The sequence below is a fragment of the Stylophora pistillata genome, chromosome 1 (genome assembly GCF_964205215.1).
Source record: "Stylophora pistillata chromosome 1, jaStyPist1.2, whole genome shotgun sequence".
NCBI lineage: Eukaryota > Metazoa > Cnidaria > Anthozoa > Scleractinia > Pocilloporidae > Stylophora > Stylophora pistillata.
This window is the reverse complement of record NC_142519.1, coordinates 47,718,163-47,739,112: the sequence shown is the minus strand read 5'-3', so window position 1 is coordinate 47,739,112 and position 20,950 is coordinate 47,718,163. Positions and strand designations below refer to the sequence as shown.

General features: G+C 36.8%; 2 long non-coding RNA genes across 2 annotated transcripts; one reads left to right on the top strand and one right to left on the bottom strand.

The window, feature by feature from the left end:
* Nucleotides 1-1,237: 1,237 nt before the first annotated feature.
* LOC148742835 (uncharacterized) lies at nt 1,238-8,623 on the bottom strand. The gene is made up of 3 exons (XR_016001340.1): nt 3,899-8,623; nt 3,477-3,548; nt 1,238-2,913 (listed from the first exon to the last, which is right to left on the bottom strand). It is a non-coding gene; the product is annotated as an uncharacterized LOC148742835 (long non-coding RNA).
* On the top strand, nt 8,622-11,845 carry LOC148742834 (uncharacterized). The gene is made up of 2 exons (XR_016001348.1): nt 8,622-8,908; nt 10,586-11,845. It is a non-coding gene; the product is annotated as an uncharacterized LOC148742834 (long non-coding RNA).
* Nucleotides 11,846-20,950: the final 9,105 nt, after the last annotated feature.

The following is a 20,950-nucleotide window of genomic DNA, read 5'->3' as shown; positions in this document are numbered from 1 at the left end:
AAGCATACGCTTTTGAAGAAACAGCAGTACTTGTGTGAAAAACTCACACGAGTTAACTGATCATGCGAAGATTTTCTCGTAAAGAGAAAAACAGAGATCTTACGAGAAGTATTTTTTATTTCCAACGACGATAAATCTTCGAAGATTTACCTCTGTTCCGTTTTAAAATGTCACGGAAAGTCAAATTGTAAGTGAATGCAAATATGTGTTTTGGAGTCGTCAGTCTGCTTGTTTGTTTTCTGTAACGGCATGTGTAAATCGGTTATTCTTCCAACGAAAAGCTGAAGTCAATGAGACTCTTTCTACCTAGACACAAGGAGATTTAATGCGACTTTTATTCATCGAATTCCTGCGTTTCTGCTATGAAATTTACGACGAAAGTGTATTTTAGGATTTTGAACTGGTGCTGAATAAAATTCTTTCTTAGCCTAAACTTATAAATTCGTTTGCATCTGGTGCACGTCAAACCCATGTGTAGTTTAAAGGTCAAACAGGGATTGTCACTCACTAAATTGGTTCGCCATTAAGTCTTGTGATCGCCTTTGTATGAAATTGTTTTTTTGTTGTTGTTGTTGTTGTTAAGTCCGCGTTTTACTAGTCCGCGTTTTACTAGTCCGCGTTTTACTAGTCCGCGTTTTACTAGTCCGCGCTTTACTAGAAAAAGAAAGCTCCATGCGATTAAAACGATTAATTAGACGTTACTTAAGATAAGAGATTTAATTTTACTCGCTAGGACTTCCAGAGTGCAAGTTAACTTTGTCTGAAGCAATAGTAACCCAATCAAGAAATTCAAGGATGCGACATCTATTTATGGCGACCACCAATTAATCTTATATACGGCATGGCTTTAAAAACTTTTAATGTTTCCATCTTTTTACTCGTGTTCAATTGACCTGAATTTTCAGTGAATGGTTTGAACCAGGGTATAGCAGTCAGTGGGTTAGGACATTTGAAATAAGAGTCAACTGGCTCTTCCTTTCACTCAAATCTTTAAGGGGTTGGTTACCATCACCCACAACAGTCTATTCCAGAGCCACCGTTATTCAGATGATAACACTTCACACTTTTATTATGCAACTGTCCAAAACTTTTATTTTGGATTTACTGTCTAGAACCTCCTCTGGCTCTTTGAGCACATTTGAGTCTCCACAAAATGACCATGCTAAGGTTTCCATGGATTAAAAATTAATAAGAATAGGAAGTTTGGGATTAGGAGGAAAAAAACAAAAAAGACATCTTTTGATCAAACTGTGATATTCTTACTTTATTAAAACACAGGAATCTTTTATAAATAATTGAATTGAAGGGAAAACATACCACAACATTTTTTAACTCAGCAAGAATGAAATTTTAACTTAAAGAGAACTGGAAAAAATTATGTACTTAAGAACTTAGGTGCTAATTTCCTTTAAAGAATTGGAAACAGTATTGAAAAATTTACAAGTAATGACTCCAAAAGTTTCAAACTGATGAAAAACACAGAAGTGAATTTGAGACAACTCAAACATTCCACCTTATTCCTAAATAGGAACCTTAACTCAGCCTCAAATCAATGCCTGCCTGCCTGCCTGCCTGCCCACCAAAACTCCAACCAAACACTTACCCACCATCTCCAAACACCATAACAACCACCCTATTCCTCTTTACCCAGGTTAAAACCCTCACCCTAGCCTGTAACCCTCCCTGTCTCTAACCCAAACCCATTTAATCCCCACCCATCCAAACATTTTACCTCCCCAACCTCCCATGATCCTTTCCAGTCATAACCGCATTTGCAAACCCCCGCCCACAATAGTAGCCCACCCTCCATCCCAATCTGTTTCTTAGTCCTTACCATCACCACCACTCCACCACCCATACCTTCCACCCAAAACATTTGAGTTATCGCAAACCTACTTTGCTTTGACATCAGTCTGTTATATGGGAACAACATTCTAAATTTCCTCCTGAATGTCCGACAACCTCTAAATTAGAGTAATATGATATGATATATTCAAAAAATACAATTCTTTACTTAATATATGGTTTTTTGGATCTAACTACATGCAGAGTTGCTGCAGAAGTCATTTATTAAACCTTTTCAGCAAGTTTTAGAGTTCAAATAATCTATATAACATGTTGATTGAGAAATCTGAACTTTAACCTCAGCTAAGTACTTCAAGAAAATTGTAATGTGCTAAGACTTGAATTATTTTCCGAAAAAAAAAAAAACCTTGTTAATTTTGGATTTTATCCCCTGACCTGAAACACTCAGATTTCTCCGTAAGTAATTAGTGGATTAAAAGGTTAGTTAATGTTAGATTATAAGCTTTAAAGAATATTATGGAGAGCTCAGAATGTTCCAAGTGCAAAATGCCCAAATTTTGGAAATGTCATGTTTTAATTTCCAACACCCCTGATTTTAATTCAAGTCTAAGCATGTTTTCTTGGACACAAAAAATTATTTTATACCAAGTTAAAGTTTTTGATATTTGTTGTTTGTCATTCAGCTTGGTGAAATATGTATTACATCGTACAACATATTGAGAGCATCTAATTAGTTCTTGCAGTATCAATTTTGGATCAAAAATTTTGGCAAGGAAGCTTTTGGTTTTTATTCAAATTCTCCTGGTCAGTGCCTTTGGAAATTTCAAGAAAAAAGTATGGAGAATATGCACACTAATTTTAAGGTGTAAGAGGTGATTGCACCTTGGCTGGACACGTAAACCCGAAAAAACCCCGCATAGGGAAAAATGGGGACCATGTTCCCCAAACCTGTGCTATGGTGATTGAACCCTCTGGGTTTGAAGGTAGCTTAACAATGTTTTACCCTAAAATGTTTTACTACTGTAATTACACAGCCTTTGTTTGTTACTGTCCTTTATGAAAATGCCTTATCTCCTTCTTAGGCACCAGTAGCTACATTTGTAGAGGCTGAAAAAAAAAATAAAACAGCAGATAATTTTAATAATGTTGTGAAGAAAGTAGTATTAGTTAAGTGCTAAATTTTTGTAACCTATTTTGAATTATTTGGAATGTTGATTTTGCCAACACTCAAAATTTTCACACACAGTTATATCTTTTAAATGTACATTTGCTGCTTGGGTTGATGTACTGTATTCAGAGCATCTGCAGATTCTTTGAATTCAAAGTGGAAGAACACACTAACACTCTGTGAGGTGTATACTAATAATAACAATGTACCACAAGGTACTGTGCCAAAATTCTTTTAAATGTCAAAATCCCATTATCTAATTTTTTTCGTTAAAAATAACATAGCAGCAGTGTAAGGAATACATGATTTGTTTTGTTTGAAGACGTAGATTTTTGTTAAAGGATGTTACAAGAGTTAGATTTGAAAGTTAGTCCAGAGCAATGAACCTGCATGATTGCTGGATACTTTCTCTGAAATTATTTTGTCTCATGAATAGTGATTGTCTCTTCCTTATTCTTGAAGTGTAACTTACATCCTAAAAACTCAAAGAGAAAGGACCAACCTTTAAGTTTTTGTTTCCAGCATGGGGCTTTCTAGCTGCTAAGGACTGTTTGCTCATGACTGGTCTGATAGGCTGTCAAATGGGTATAACCACAACAAGAATTATATGCCATTTTGTGATTCATGCAGTCTCCATATATTTCAAGAGTGTTATAAGTTTTTTTTTAAGTTCCTTTGCCTAACAACTTCTATCTGACAAGTTTGGGTGTTCTCATTACCTGTTTGCTGGATATTGTAGTGATATTATTTGGGAGAGTTAATAATTTCCTTGAGGTAATTAAAGGGTTCAATGCTGACCTGGATAGGATCTATGAATTCCTTCTGGTTTATTTTGGTGCTTTCAAATGATCAGATTTCCTGGAAACTAATTAAAGCCTTCAGGCTGTTCTGCATACTGTATTTGTGACAGTTAAGCTTACTTACCTTTTTAAAAGGCTGAGAATGAGTGTCTGAGCTGGAAAAATAATAAGAATTTGTTTGTTTGTTTGTCTGTAGTCTGAATTCCTTTTCCTGTTATTAATCTAGTCGTTTGCCCTGGAAATAAGACTTCAAGCTCCCAATATAAAAATGTTACCATGACTAACCTTCTTTTGATGAGAAATAGACAGAAATAAGAGACATAACTAGCACTCACCTTTTTTACTGTTAAAAAAATGTTTGAGAACATACTGGTTAGTAATATGATGAGTTATAGAATATATAAGAAGTATTATCGATACTCACCTTTTTTGCTGTTTAAATAAATGTTTGAGAACATACTGACTAGAAACATGATGGGTTATAGACTGATATAAGAAGTATTATTGATACTCACCTTATTTGCTGCTTAAAAAATTGTTTGATAACATACTGATTAGGAACATGATGGGTTATAGACTGATATAAGAAGTATTATTACACGAATCGGGCAGTCAGAGGGCCAATAACTAAAATCAACCACTCAAAATGCTCTATTGCCGGTCAATATTCTCTAAGTATTGGACCGCGCACTGTCCTGAATGGTCACGAATGATACCGCACTTGTGGCCCTTTGAACTTCAGTCTTATAATAAATCTCCTATTAACCAAGCCTGCTCAGGACTGTACTGGAAGAATATTGGCCCTTGAGCTTTTTTGTACGGACCTCGCTGCACTCGTTCGGTACTGTCAAGATCTCAGGCTGATATTCTCCCAGTACAGCCCTCGCACTTGGTTAATAAGATATATTTATTGATACTCACCTTATATGCTGTTTAAAAAAATGTTGGAGAACATACTGATTAGGAACATGATGGGTTAAAGACTGATATAAGAAGTATTATTGATACTCACCTTTTTTGCTGTTTAAAAAAATGTTTGAGAACATACTGATTAGGAACATGATGGGTTATTAAGAGTGATATAAGAAGTATTATTGTTACTCACCTTTTTTGCTGTTTTAAAAAAATGTTTGACAACATACTGATTAGGAACATGATGGGTTATAGACTGATATAAGAAGTATTATTACACGACTCGGGTAGTCAGAGGGCCAATAACTAAAATCAACCAATCAAAATGCTCTATTGCCGGTCAATATTCTCTAAGTATTGGACTGGGCACTGTCCCGAATGGTCCCAAATGATACCGCACTTGTGTCCCTTTGAACTTCAGTCTTATAATAAATCTCCTATTAACCAAGCCTGCTCAGGACTGTACTGGAAGAATATTGGCCCTCAAACTTTTTTTGTACAGACCTCGCTGCACTCGGTCCGTACTGTCAAGATCTCAGGCTGATATTCTCCCACTATGGCCCTCGCATTTCGTTAATAAGATATATTTATTGATACTCACCTTATTTGCTGTTTAAAAAAATGTTGGAGAACATACTGATTAGGAACATGATGGGTTATAGACTGATATAAGAAGTATTATTGATACTCACCTTTTTTTGCTGTTTAAAAAAATGTTTGAGAACATACTGATTAGGAACATGATGGGTTATTAAGACTGATATAAGAAGTATTATTGATACTCACCATTTTTGCTGTTTAAAAAAATGTTTGACAACATACTGATTAGGAACATGATGGGTTATAGACTGATATAAGAAGTATTATTACATGACTCGGGCAGTCAGAGGGCCAATAACTAAAATCAACCAATCAAAATGCTCTATTGCCGGTCAATATTCTCTAAGTATTGGACCGGCCACTGTCCCGAATGGTCCCAAATGATACCGCACTTGTGTCCCTTTGAACTTTAGTCTTATAATAAATCTCCTATTAACCAAGCCTGCTCAGGACTGTACTGGAAGAATATCGGCCCTCGAGCTTTTTTGTAGGGACCTCGCTGCACTCGGTCCATACTGTCAAGATCTCAGGCTGATATTCTCCCACTATGGCCCTCGCACTTGGTTAATAAGATATATTTATTGATACTCACCCTATTTGCTGTTTAAAAAAATGTTGGAGAACATACTGATTAGGAACATGATGGGTTATAGACTGATATAAGAAGTATTATTGATACTCACCTTTTTTTGCTGTTTAAAAAAATGTTTGAGAACATACTGATTAGGAACATGATGGGTTATTAAGACTGATATAAGAAGTATTATTGATACTCACCATTTTTGCTGTTTAAAAAAATGTTTGACAACATACTGATTAGGAACATGATGGGTTATAGACTGATATAAGAAGTATTATTACATGACTCGGGCAGTCAGAGGGCCAATAACTAAAATCAACCAATCAAAATGCTCTATTGCCGGTCAATATTCTCTAAGTATTGGACCGGCCACTGTCCGGAATGGTCCCAAATGATACCGCACTTGTGTCCCTTTGAACTTTTGTCTTATAATAAATCTCCTATTAACCAAGCCTGCTCAGGACTGTACTGGAAGAATATCGGCCCTCGAGCTTTTTTGTATGGACCTCGCTGCACTCGGTCCATACTGTCAAGATCTCAGGCTGATATTCTCCCACTATGGCCCTCGCACTTGGTTAATAAGATATATTTATTGATACTCACCCTATTTGCTGTTTAAAAAAATGTTGGAGAACATACTGATTAGGAACATGATGGGTTATAGACTGATATAAGAAGTATTATTGATACTCACCTTTTTCACTGTTTGAAAAAATGTTTGAGAACATACTGATTAGGAACATGATGGGTTATAGACTGATATAAGAAGTATTATTGATACTCACCTTTAATGCTATTAAAAAAAATGTTTGAGAACATACTGATTAATAACTTGATGATTATCCACTGATATCTGCATGTACATGTAGGAGGCATTAGTAGCACTCACCTTTTTTGCTGTTTGAAGAAATGTTTGTTAACATAGTGATAAATAACAAGTAAAATGATGTATGTATTTGTGTAAGAGAATGATGGTGCAACCAAAATAGGCTAGTACACTTATCTTGTCCTGAAAAAAAATGCAATAAATTGTCAGCCCCAGATAATGGCACTTACCTTGTTCCTGAAAAAAGTTAGTTGTTAGTAACTATGACTTTCTAAGAAAGTGACACAAAGAGAGACAGTCTTTTTTTAAGAATTTTTTATATGAACATCATTCTTAAGTTTTCAATGAATTTGCATGTGTATATTTTGGTGACACATTAATTTTTTGTTATGTTATGGAACCATCAATCTTCAGGTCTGCTCCAAAAAATGGGCTCGGAGCTGCTAGAATTAAATCCCTGAAAAGTAAATAAATTAGTAATCTTGTAGTTAAAGTCTGAAGGTAGGTTTCTGAAGAAGAATAACAGACACACAGGTTGTTTTTCTCTACTTTTTGAAAATATTACAATCAGTTGCTTGTTAAATTCTTGCTAAGGGTGGGATGCACTTTAAATTTCCTAAATGAAAAATTAAGCATCTGCAGAAACCTGAAGTGTTCCTGTGTCAGTAAATGTCAACACCCCGATTGGAACACTCAGGGTGTCCCAGATCAGGTTTAAGAGGTTGGCTAGTTAATGAGTAAGGGTCGTTATCAAGCTCTTAGACAGTAAATTTGATGCCAATTGATGTTGAAATCGAAAGACGGAATGATAGCCATAGTGAATTTCAAACCGAAAGCCGAACTCGGAATAGAATAAAACACACCCACCTGGTGACAACTTGGAGACCTTGCCCTACCTTTGTAAGGGTTGGTTGCTGCACACATCAGGCCTCTGTGATCCAATATGTCAAGAGAAGAGTATTCTATTCCCCAGCATTTTGAAGACAGCTTGGAAGGTGGTTTTTAAGACAATTGCTTTAATGTATGAACCAAAAGCAAATATTTTAACTGGGCCATTTCTTAAGACTAATATGAGGTTTCCTCTCCATTGTGACTCCTCATCTGCTCCATAATGTTAGTTGATGTGTTCTATTTTTGCCCAGAATTTGAACTGACAGCTGTTATGCTATCAAACAATTATACAAGTAGTTTATTGTCTGTCACCGAAGCTGGTGTGTGCAGTTCCCTATTTCCCACTAAATGAAGTCTTGTGTCCAAGTCTTGTTATTCTGCATTGGAGCTAATGTAGAGGTCTAAAATTTGCAGTTCTTGCCTCGTAGCTCTAAGTGTTTTAGTCTTCAATAGAAGCTGTAAGGAGGGATAAAGGTTCCAGTTCCCCTCCTAGTCTTAAGTCTTGTTGGTCTTCTAAAGGGGAGACGGAAGGACTTATTATACTAGTTCTTGCCTCATGGGCTTAATTTTGTTGCCTTCCACAGGGGTTGAAGTGAAGGACTAGGTGGTGCTTGATGGACTTCGTATAGTTGCAGTTGATCCAGAGAAGGGACATGGTGTTTTAAGGGCTGTAGGCTGGTTTCTTCTGGGTAGTAAGCAGCTGTATTGTTGTATTCCAAGTTAACCATTTTCTCTCCAGTTGCAAAGGGCCTAGTAAGATTAAAACTATGCAAAGGTTTAATAAGAGATTTCTTTCTACAGCATGCCAAGTGTACTTGAACTTTTTGCACGTGATTAACTAGTTGGATAATTTGTTTTTTTAAAGCTAACTGTTGATAACTTAGTCACTGAATTTTCTCTAGTGGCTTAATGCCCCCTAAAAAGCTTGAATCATTTTCTAAAATGAGACCAATACTCCGTCAATTTATTCTGAAAAACTGCCTTTAAATGCTTTGTTAATTAACTTGTTGCATAATTTACCCCTTAAAGGTATTCAACTGTTTGAATTCTGAATTTTCTATTAGCAGGTAAAATGGTTACAAATATCTTTATGCTTTTGCTATATTTTACCTTATTTTCCATAGCCTTGTGTTGATGATCTCACTAAAAAGACGACCTGAAAAAACCAAAGCATGCATGCTGTTATGTACACACACAAAGCTACAGTCAACTGCAACTTACCATCTGCAGAAAGAGCTTGAGATGAATAGAGTTCTCGTCTTCATATCTATCTTAACTGGTCCATGAGATCAGCTACAGCATCATCTTTCCTGGAATTAGTAACGGTTAGTAATATCATCTTTTATGGAAGTGGAAATGTTAGCTCCCGAAAATGAGCTAGTCTCTGAAAGTGCACTTTAAGTGGTTTCTCAAACAGAGCGAGGGTCATTCAACTGCCAAGAAGCACTTTTGCCCCCGAAAATGGGCCTCTTCATGCTGCCCTAGAAGAAAAGTTGAGTGCAATTTTGCCTCCAAATGGGCCCAGAAATCCTGAAATAAAAGATGTTAGTAGCACTTACCTTGTTTCTGGAAAAAAATGTGGTATTAGTCAATGTTATGTTAATTGTACTTTGTAGCCAATTTATTTCAGAGTAAGACACAAAAACACAGAGTTTTGCGATTTTTTATTTTTGAAAATGTTACATGAATCGTTTTATTAGTTAATCGTCTAGGGTAGGATGCGCTTTCCTATATGAAAAATTTAGCATCTGTGGAAACCTCAAGTGTTCTTGTGTCAGTAAATGTTGACATCCCGATTAGAACATTAATGGTGTCCCAGATGGTAGCTAGCTAACGATTCAAGGTCGTTACCAAGCCTATATACGGTAAATTGGATGCCAATAGGTGTTGAAATCGAAGGCCGGAGTGATAGCCGAAGTGAATTTGAAGCTGAAAGCCGAACTCGGAAGAAAATAAAACCCACTCACCTGGTGACATCTGGCAGACCTTGCCTTACCTTTCTGTGGGTTGGTTGCTGTACACATGAGGCTGGGATGTTGAGTGAGAAGTTGATTTTGCCAAATTTGGTGACAGCCTGTAAGCTGACTCGTCAAACAATTGGCTTAATGTATGAGTGAAAAGCAAATATTAATACTGGGCCATTTCTTAAAACTATATTCTGTTGTCTCCTCTCCAGTGTGATTCCTTTTCTGCTCCATGATGTTGGTTGATGTGTTGTATTTTCGACATTAATTGGCCCGCAATTTGGACTGACAGCTATTATGCTGTCAAAATACAGCATACACTTAGCCTAGTTTATATTCTCTGTGACCTAAGCTGGTGTGTGCAGTTCCCTATTTCCCACTAAATGAAGCCTTGACAAGCGGCTTCAACTGGAGTTCAACCAGTAAACATGATAGAAGTGGCAAATGAGCACACTTCCCAGTTGAATGGCCTAATTTATCCAGTTAAATATATAGTAACTAAATCGATGTCTGGTTGAACCTTTGGCCAAAATGGGTTGCCGCAATAATTTTTACAATATAATTTGGTTGAAAATGCTTCACTAGATTGCAGTCTATGGAATTGCTGCTATCGGGTGAAACATTATAAAATTGGTATTTGAGGCGCTACTAAGCAGGAAGCCCCAGCGCGGAAGGGTGGATGTTGATGTCCATGGTTGAAGAGCCATTGTAGTCCTGGAGGATATGTGCACAGTTGATGCAGTCGTGATGTAGAATCAAGGCCGAAATTGTCTAAAGAAGAATCTTAAGCCGAAACCTAACCTAAGCCGAAAGTACCTGAAAAGGAACCCTATTAAAATTAAGGGAAGAACAAAGGGAGGCCCAGCCAACCCCAGGGGACCCAACTAACTTAGCTAACTACATTAAATTAAGCCGAATGAGAAGTCCCCAGACTTCTGTCTGAAATTTAAAATAAGGTTCAACCAGCGCTTTATATTATAGTCCCTCTCGTCCAACCCACAAGGAATTCTCTGACCTGTTGTGTTTGTCTTCCATCAGTGTCTTCTTACTGACTCATTCCCAGATGATCATCAGAGTAAATGCATGTAACAAGATGTAGCAGACATTGGAAAGAAGTGAAGAGAAACTCGATTTGTGGTCTCATCTTCCCAAACAGTCCAATTCCCCACATCTTCAGTATTTTCTCCTTCAGAATCAATCTGGAAGGAGTCAGCCTTGACTTGTTATGTGTTAGCTGGGAAGCAGTGGAGTGGACTGGAGTGGACTGTTGGAACTTGAAGTGGACCAATTTCTGAGGATCTAGTCAGGAACTGGAAGTTATGGCCAGTAGTCAATGGCAGCTGAAAATTGATTAATGAATACATAGAGTTAGCGATGTAAACTGTAGTACTGTTGTATTTTGATTGCAAGAAATTGTTAGAACATAGGCAATGGGAGGGATAGCTTTAGAGATAGTTTCATGATATGGGTAGTCTCTAAGGTTCTTTACACATTAAAAAGAGCATGTCAGTTTGACACACAGGATAAGCAAGGACTGGTCTTTTTATGAGTAAAAGTCACTCTGAAAACTACAAGAATGTTGTGAATATGAAAACTTAAAGTTGTTAAGAATTTCTTAGGATTACTTTGATGTCCACTAGATCGCACGATACCAGAAATTTTTCTTCCACAAAATCTGCCAAGGAGATTGGCCGACACGTTGTATCCATCACGAAACTCGAGGTACATATCATCACTGCAGGGCTTTCTATCGGAAATCTTCAAGGTGAAATTCAGCTCCACATAATGCCCTTTTGGAGCTTGCAAAAGTTGGCTTAAGGGAAACTGTGGCATAACTCTGTGAAGGCATACTTCCGCCATTAGCCCAGCTGCTTATGAAATCAAGAGAAAAAGATAGGACAATCAGTAAGGTTCCTAACTGAGATCGTGAAATATGTCAATGTCGCCAAAGCTATGAAAAGATAGCATCTCGACTAGAAGCTCTTTTCAAAGTCGTTTCAGGGGACGCTCAATATGACGTTTTGATGAACCCTAATTTCCCCCCTACACTGTCACCCCCCTGAATCAAACATGGAGGTCACGAGAATAAAAGAAATGATCACCAGCCATTCGGAGACCATTACATTAAACGATTGAGAAATTGGCCAACGTAACTCAGACGGATTACTCACTGAAACCTAACTGGTAAATATTCAGATAAATCTAGATGTCTTTAACCACCTGATTTTGAAATTAAGCACCCAAAACATATTACAGATTCTTTCTGAGTGCAAAAAAAAAAAAAAAATTAAATTAAAAGCGAGAAGACATCGAAGCCGGCATCCGAAGCTCTTGTCTATTTTTATTAAGATAATTCAATTCGTAAGATACACAGTCTTTTTCTTTTGTTGTTTCAGGTTGCTATCAAAATTTGATGAGTGGAATTTTTAATTAAGCGCCTTTTGGGCAGACTGTTCTCGTATAAAATGTAAATGACATGACTACGCGAGCGCGCGTTTGATGCCAAACAACAAAAGTGAAAAGTTAAAGATTCTGAGCGCAGTGAATGGGGCCCTTTTTCTTTTTTGTACAATTTTGGAAATGATCGTTTTTCAGTATAATGTAGGCAAAAATTGAAACAGTAAAACCACTAATGCATTTTTTTTGTTGACTTCAGGCGCCGCATAAATTACGACACAAACATGGTCGTGATCTGCTGCGAATAGAACCAACCAGACTCGAGAGAGAAGCAGAAATACACTTGAGTGCTGTGTTTTCTCGTAATTTCCCAAGGAGCAGTAACTCTATTTTCTTAATGCCCTCCAGCCGGGGTTATCCACAGTGTGTCTCCCGTGCGCATATCATTTACTTTCTCGCGAGTTATTTAATGCACGCCTGGATATTTAAGGAATTAACATGCGGGCTATTTTCATGAGAACAAAAACCGAGTTTCTAAAATTAACTAATTTCAATCCTATTGAATAGGTTTAAATAACACATTTAGTCTCTTAACTTGATACTCCATTAGATAAAGAGAACAGTGCTTACAGAAAGCAATAATGAAAGCCCAGAAGGTCCTTTTGGACAACATCTTCCTGTTTTCTGCGGATGGCCTGAGGGGAAGTTTGAAGATCGATTAGAGTTTCAGAATATACTCAAATAATTATATCTTATCAGAAGTTTTGTTGTGTGGTATTGCTGATTGTGTTTACGAATTGTGCCGTATTTTGACGAGCCCGTAGGGCGAGAGATTTATTATCCAACACGCCAAATTATTATTTCAGTGCGGGCGAATTTCGCGGATATATCTGGAGTACAAATATCGCGTGATCTTTGTACTCGTCTCGCGCATTATTTGTACTATATGAAGCACATTTGGATAATAAATATATCTTATTAGACGTTTTGTTGTGTGGTATCGCTGAGTATTTTTACGAGTTGTACCGTATCTTGACGAGCCCGTAGGGCGAGTCAAAATACAAATAACGAGTAAAAATACTCAGCGATACTACACAACAAAACGTCTAATAGGTTATTTGTTATCCAACAAGCCGAACTTTTGTTTCAGCGCGGGCGAATTTCGCGGATATTTATTTACGGGGAGTGCGTGACAGAAGTATGCGAAGCGGAACGGAATTGGCGCGTTGTTGTGTTGCTGTTTCTATTTTCTTCATTAAATGAAGAAATTTTCTGGTCGTCAAGCTGTTTTTCTTCGTTCGATTCAACTAATGCGCTTGGATCTATATTTGCCAGCCATTCTGACTCTACGTCGTCGGAAATATGATTCAAATTGTCCGCCATTTCTTTCTTATGCATATTTGTACTCGTCTATGGCGTTATTTGTACTCGTCTAGGTGTAGTTGGATAATAAATACATTTTATTAGACGTTTTGTTGTGTGGTATTGCTGAGTATTTTAACGAGTTGTGCCGTATTTTAACGAGCCTGTAGGGCGAGTCAGAATACAAACAACGAGTAAAAATACCCCGGCGATACTACACAACAAACGTTTGATAAGAGATTTACTATCCAACACGCCAAATTGTCATTTCAGTGCGAGCGAATTTCGTGGGTATTTCTGGAGTACAAATATCGCGTGATATTTGTACTTGTCTCGCGTGTTATTTGTGCTCACGAAGAGCATTTGGATAATAAAGTAAAGTAATGGATAATGCGTTTTTATCCAGGTGAAGCGCACTGTATTTTCGTGGAAGCTTGTGATACACGACAGATCTCAGATTCCGCGTCTGTCTTCCTCACAAAGAAGTTAAAAAGGATAAAATGAAGCCATATCATAATCGTCATGTATTATATAAATTTTTGAAGACACTGCTGTACAGAACTGAAGCTTTAACGGGGACTTCTCTGAACCATATTTTAGCACATTGGACTACTGAATAAAAACGATTTATGTTGTCACAATATTATGAAATTGTCCCTAAACTGGAAAAGAAGGTTGGTAAAGAAATTCTTGAAAAAAGTAATTTCTCCCCTATCTTACGATTACATTTTCTCCAGTGATGTAATGTTCAAAGTTGTCTTATTCTTCTACGGTATTTCTGCTTTATTCGAGCGCCAGAAAGAACGTGTCGCGGTAAACAATTCACTGTATAAAAAATGTGGACATGTTGTTATTATCCCTGCGAACAAATCATAAATAACTACTAAAAACGTAGTATGGGAAACAGCGTTAATCAGTTTTAAAATTTCTGAACTTCGATTTCATTTCTGAGGATTGGGCGAAGATTTTGAGGACAGGCCTGAGTAACTACGATTTCTCTATAAGCCCTTTAAACGAAAAAAATGGAGAGGTAGTCTGAATAAATAATTGCCATGTTTAAATTCCATGGACGCGAAAAATGTTTTTTTTCCCCTGTGGAATTGAAATATCATCCTTTACTTGGTTCTTTGGATGTCATAATTTACTGTCATTTAGTCTTATCTTTCTTTGTACATTTTAAATATCAAAAAGGAATAAATACCTGAAATATATTTTCGCTGCTCCCTCGCTTCGATTCAGATCGAGTGCCTTAAAACAGCAATGAAGTCATACGCAAAAAAGCAGGCTGCATACGGCTTTTCCAGATCATTATCTTAAAAAGACATTCTAATGAGGGAGTTTTCCATTCATTTCGAGTCACAATGGACGACATCCTCAAACATATGTGCTATAACGTCAGGAATTGTGCCTTCCGCTAGTTTTGCATTTCTATAGATATAAAAGGTTTTGTCAGTTTTACATGGCGTGAGTCACCAGCTTATTACTGTTTGACAACGAAAAAAAAACCAATAACATTTTATCCAAAGGAGGCTTCTTAACGGGTTTTTCAGTAATTTAGAAAACATATATCAATAGAGACAATACAGAAAAACCAGCAAACTTGGAAAATTGAATTGATCATTTTGAGGTATGCTGTCGCCATAGAGATAGATGTTACGTCTTTTATTTTAAATTATACTCAAGAAGTTAGCCGAGTTTATGAACTAGACCCAGTTTCTTGCCTTACGTCCAAACATATTCAACAAAGATTTTGAAATCACATGTATGATTTTGGACCAATTTACTCTCCACTTCAATGACATAACTAGTTTACACTTAAAAGTCTTTGAAATCACACTTGGACAACAGATGTTATGCCTCGATCAATTCAGAGCTTCAACATCGCCTCTTGTGGGCCAAAATATGTACTGATGCCCGACCCAACTGACGGATATCATAGTCATTTTTCCTTTTTTATTCGCCGGGGGGTGGGGGGATGAGGGGGAGGGGGATAAAAGTTAAGATCAGTGACACCAACCCAATCCTCCCTCATTTTTATACTCCTCTGCTACTGTCGCACAGTTTAATAGCACGTTTTCTTTTACTAACTGAACGCCTTAAACCGGCCATCTTTTTTATATGAGGCTTTCTAACATAAATGAACACAGTACGCATCTTCTGATTGGTCAGTTCAGTTTCCAAGCGGATGCTTTATTATAGGGCCCGCATTTGATCGGTGACAACTAGTTATGTCATAAGAGCAATGAAAGGCGTTTTTCCGGGCTCCAAAACACAATCAAATAACTGGGGACGTAGAGAAGATACGAAGGCGAGTGATTTTTAAACTTCTTCTTTGAAGTTTTTTTATTTAGGTTCCAGTACAGCTTCTTTTGAAAGCCTCTCTTTTTCAGAGCATTCTTTTCCGTTAAAACCAGCTTATCACATATTTGAGAACTGAGATATCTCAGCGCTACATCGCTTATCACTGATTTATGTAGTTACAAAACACTTTTCGAAACTTATTCTTGTTTTTCTCGTTGCCATGTTCCCACCAATAACGTAGCTCCATTTTCTGCCTTTAAAAGCACACACAACCCACAATTCCTCTATTCGCTCCGACGAAGGGCTAACGCTCGAAACGTCAGCTTTTGTAATCGTTACGGTGGCCAATTTACCATTTCAACTTTGTTGATATATCCAAATTACTTCTCGAAACCGACTTTGAAATCAGGGCTCTACAGGACAACATCGGATTGAACTTAACAAATAACTTACACTATCTTTGAAGCTTTTCCTGGTACTGAAAAAGAGTTATCACATAAAATAACTAGTGTGGACAACTCTAAATCACCAAGAGATTCTTCATCTAACCACTCAGAAACTTCCTCTTTTGATAAAAATTTTTTCCTTCCATCATCAACGCAATAATTCTCAAGTAATACCCCACCACACATATATTTTCCACTCATCCTGGCTTCTGTTTCATCCTGACAAATCGCATAATTTGGTGAGAGGTCCATTCCAGCCGTTTTATTTAATTTGGTTTAGTTGCTCCCCTGTCTGATAACTTCCATATTTGGTTTGTATAATTCTCATTATCCTGACAAGATTGTCACGAATGCTTGTTGTGATCCCTAAGGCTTCTTGTATGTGAAACTGCACCCTTGCTACCACAACTGTGGTGTGGAATCTGAAGCTCAAGCATTAATGCATCGTCCAAGTCATTACCGAAGTCACAATCACCAACTTTACGTTGCGTAACACAACCACTATTGTCAAATTACGTTACATCTTGTTTATTTCTTGGGACACCATCTTCGTTCAAGTTGTTCTCGTTTGTATTAAGCATCTCTTCCATTTCATCATTCCTAGAATCATTTAGTTTCTGCTCGCATTCAGATAACAACTTACAAAGCTCTGGATCATCAAAATCATTAGTTGAAAACTCGTCAAACTGAAAAATGAAAATACACGGTTTTGAAAGATTTTTAAATGAAGTAACAAAAGAGCTCATGATGAGATTAATAAACCACACTCCATGAATCGTATTCAAATCATTTACACAGGGGAATGATTATTCAATTACCTCACAACTTGACAACGGATAGATTTCCTGTGGCTTTTCTGAAAGTAACCAAACGATACAGGGTTTGCAATTGCTTTTTTTGAACATACGACAGTAGGCTATGACTAGTTTATATGGTAAAAAGTCTTTTATCCCCTCAATGCTTCCACAAATAGCGCAACCGATAAAGCTTTCCCAATGTTTGGGTAATTAATAGATGAGTCTGAAATTTAGTTAAGCACTTCTCGCCGTTAGGAAAATACTCCAGACTTCTCCCCGTTTATTTTTTAAGGCTTCAGCTTTATTTTCTTACTTTTGCAAAGCCTGGAAAATTTTTCGCAAAAATCCATACCTTTCTTATAATTTTAAGAGTGAGCATCTCTTGACTATCTTGACTATCTTGTTGAAGGATTGTGAAAAGCTAGAATAATGCTGGTAAAGATCTGAATTAGGTGGTAGGTAGATAGAACTGAAGGTTACTTCTCCAGTTCCTGGAAAAAACCCTGCCATACTTTGCATTTCAACTGGAACCTGTGCGAGAACTCTCCCTGAATCGTTCTTCTGCATTTTAAGTCTGCTGCCCGACAAATCCTAAAAAATGTTGTGTTTTCGGCAGCCAGACCATACCAGGGGAACGATAGTCAATCCCTCTACAGTCGGGGTCGTGGCATTTCTGGTAGTAAACATCAAGTCTCAAGTCTGCCACAATCCTAGTATTAAAAAAAAAAATTAACTGCGTGTTGGTGTATTTTCCACAATCATTGATTCACCTTTCTTATAATTCATGGATGATATTTTGTTTATTAACCTCATTTTCTTTAAAGGGAGTTTGGATAGCCTCCATCATTCACCACTTGCAACGAAATGTGGGTTTAAGTTGACTACTGTAAATCATGTCAACAACATAAGTGCCAAGCAGTAGAATCATCGTGATCCAAACCGAAAGTAAACACATTGCAAGGCAAAGAAAATACATGCATTTTATATGATAAGCTGAATAACACGTGTAGTCTGATTGGTTCTTACTTATGATCTATTAGAGGAGAGACGCATAGATGACGTCACCATTTACATTATTTGCTTTATAACAATATAAATTAAATAGATTTCAAGTTGCAGTTATAGATCACAGAAGACATTCAAATGTGGAAAGACTTTGTTCTTATCACATTTTGACGTTACCTGTGACCTACTACAGAACAGATGCACGGAAACATGGTATCTGCTTGTTCTTCATTGCTAAAAGAGTGGCTTTTTGGCTTACACCACGTTGTTACTCTTGTAAAAAATTTCCTGTTACAATCAACATCAGATATATTTTCCAGGTGGTGACAAACATACTGAAAAAGAGAAAAAATATTCATATTTATTCCATGATATGTGGTCACGTCAACATTCCAGAATTGTCATAGGAAGAAAAACTAGGTTATAAAGGACAAATAACTATAATTGAAGAATGTGCCAAAACATTAGATACTTTTGGAAATGGAAAGACTCCTGGTAATGACGGCAACCTGCCAAATTTTACAAAACTTTTTGGAGCTCTGTAGGTGAGCTCCCGACAGATATGCTTTTACCGTATTTACCCCTGTATAATGCGCGCCTATGTATGATGCGCACCCTTGTTTTTAACCTAATTTATCAGAAAAAAAGTTTTTCACGACAAAAAAAGACAAGTTAAATACTCGTACAAGTATTTATTAAGACAACAAGAATGTGAAATTTACTATATCGTGAATATCAATATCTTTAATTTACTACTTAGTTATTTATGACATTATTGAAATCAAACTTAAGAACTTCAAGCGAGGCCTAGCTAATTTGACGATTCCATGGCCCGGTAAATATTATGAGTGTGCAACAATATGATTTTGTGTCATACCATCGTATCTTTAGAATTTTCAAATTTTCTGGCCGTAAAATCAAGTAAACAACACTATAACCACGATGAATTCCACTGCGTGCCCTTAGTACATATAAGAAATTTGCGTGTTTTCGCCTATAACAGCAAATCGAGAACTGCTTTAAATAAAGCTTTTGTCCTGAAATATTTCTAGCTCGCTTTCTTCTTGCCTCTCATCGAAAAATTCCATGTAACATGAGATCTCCTCAGAAGCGGCCAAATTTGCATATGCACTCTGAAATCTGATACATCCTTCCATACATACATACATACATACATACATACATAAGCTTTATTTATCCTCGGATCTCAGTGTAGCTTACAAGCTAGTATCTCCGCTCCTAAGTACTAATTTTAAAAGTTACAGCAAGAACAAGGCTAGAATGATAAAAATATAATTCATAATATAATAATATAATAATATGATAACCATTAATATAATAATATAATGTAATATTAATGTAATATTAACAGAAACCGTGCAATAACAGTTTGCGCTTAAATTCACTATAATCTACAGTCTTTCTAAAGTGGTCAGGGAGGGAGTTCCAGTACTTAACAGATGAATAGCTAAAAGAATTTAGACCATATGTGGTTGTAAACGGCTTAGGAAGTGATAAAATATTGGTGCCCGTTAGCATTAACTATGCCCTTAGGGAGTAAGCAGTAGATCTTAGCTTGATCAGTTGTTTCAGATAGCACGGATATTTATCAAGATCAAGATGGAGACAGTTGAATATACAAATCATCACATTTTGTATCCTCCTGTTGGCTAAACCACACACACCTGCCTTGTCTAAAAGATCATCATAGTTCGAGTCCCAGTCCTTTAAAACAAATCTTAAAATAGTCTTAAAATAGTCAAAAATAGTGGGAACTTGATGTGTTGTAGGGTACAGGCACTGCCAATTTTTATTAGCTTCTCTAGACATTTTTAGTGTAATAGAAAAAATCCGAGCCCCAGAGGGGACTTGAACCCACTACCCTCCTAAAAATTGTTTCATCTTTACATGCTCACTTTGGAGGTTGGTTGGCCGCATCTTGATATGCCTTAATGTGACAGCGTGATGCTGTTAGTGTGTTTTCACAGGAGTTTCTAGACATCGGGTACAAAAATGTGCACGGGTGTTTGTGAATAGAATTCATCTTAATAGAGGAACAAAAAATTAATGTTTTTCAAGAGTGAAGTTCAAGAAAAACGCGTGGGCTTGTAATATTGTCAGTATGCCCTATTATCTTCAAGTCATTTCTCAAATCAAATGTTAAGTTTGAAAATTTATGAACATGAGAAAGATCACCAGTACTCCCCAGTGTTAGTTGGGGCACTCTCAGTCATGTGATGCATTTAGACCGACAGAATTTGAGTGACGCTACTTTATGGATTATAATGAATAATGTGTAATTTCCACTTAGATACTTACACGAGGAAGAAGAGAAGGGAAGTAGATTATGAGAAAAATGAAAAAAAAAAAAGTTTTGCATTGGTAAATTGAATTCATTTCAATACATTTGTATCAGAATTAAATTTAAAGCTGACAACCTGAACAAAATTGGAACATAACAAAAAAGAAGTTCAGACTTTCTCCTTGAAGCTCATCTTTTCTCTTAATTATCAAAAATTTAATGTCTTATTCACAGCAGTGGTACTTCCAACTTTATTATCATCTAAACAAGAAAAGCTGAAGAAGGGCTTTAATATCCAGGGGGTCAGTGGGCTTGTAATAATCAGATTTATGTATTTTCTTGTTCACAAGTGGATGGGCCAATAACCGGGGGCCAGGGTTAAACATGTGTATGTGGCAGTTTACATTATCCCCTCCTCCTCCTCCCACTAAAGAATTTTTATTCTTACCTGCGTGACGCCACTCCTTTAAACAAATCCAGTATGTTGTCATTTGTACCAAAACTTTCCCTGCTGGTCATCTCTGTCAGCAGCATGCACTATTACTTCAATCTGCCATGAAAAATATCAGCATGTAATTATCTCCTGCTGTACAAAAACAGTCACTCAAGTGACTGGAATTGGGGCCACTACATGCATGTACCCTGTTATTTATCATAATCACAGAGGAGAGTGCTGTACCAGCAACTAAAACATTGAATTCTGTAGAATCAATATGAACATCCTACACAACTATGTAACACGAGTGGCGATATTGAGCAACCCTGTCACCATTCCCGCTTTTTCAAACTTTGC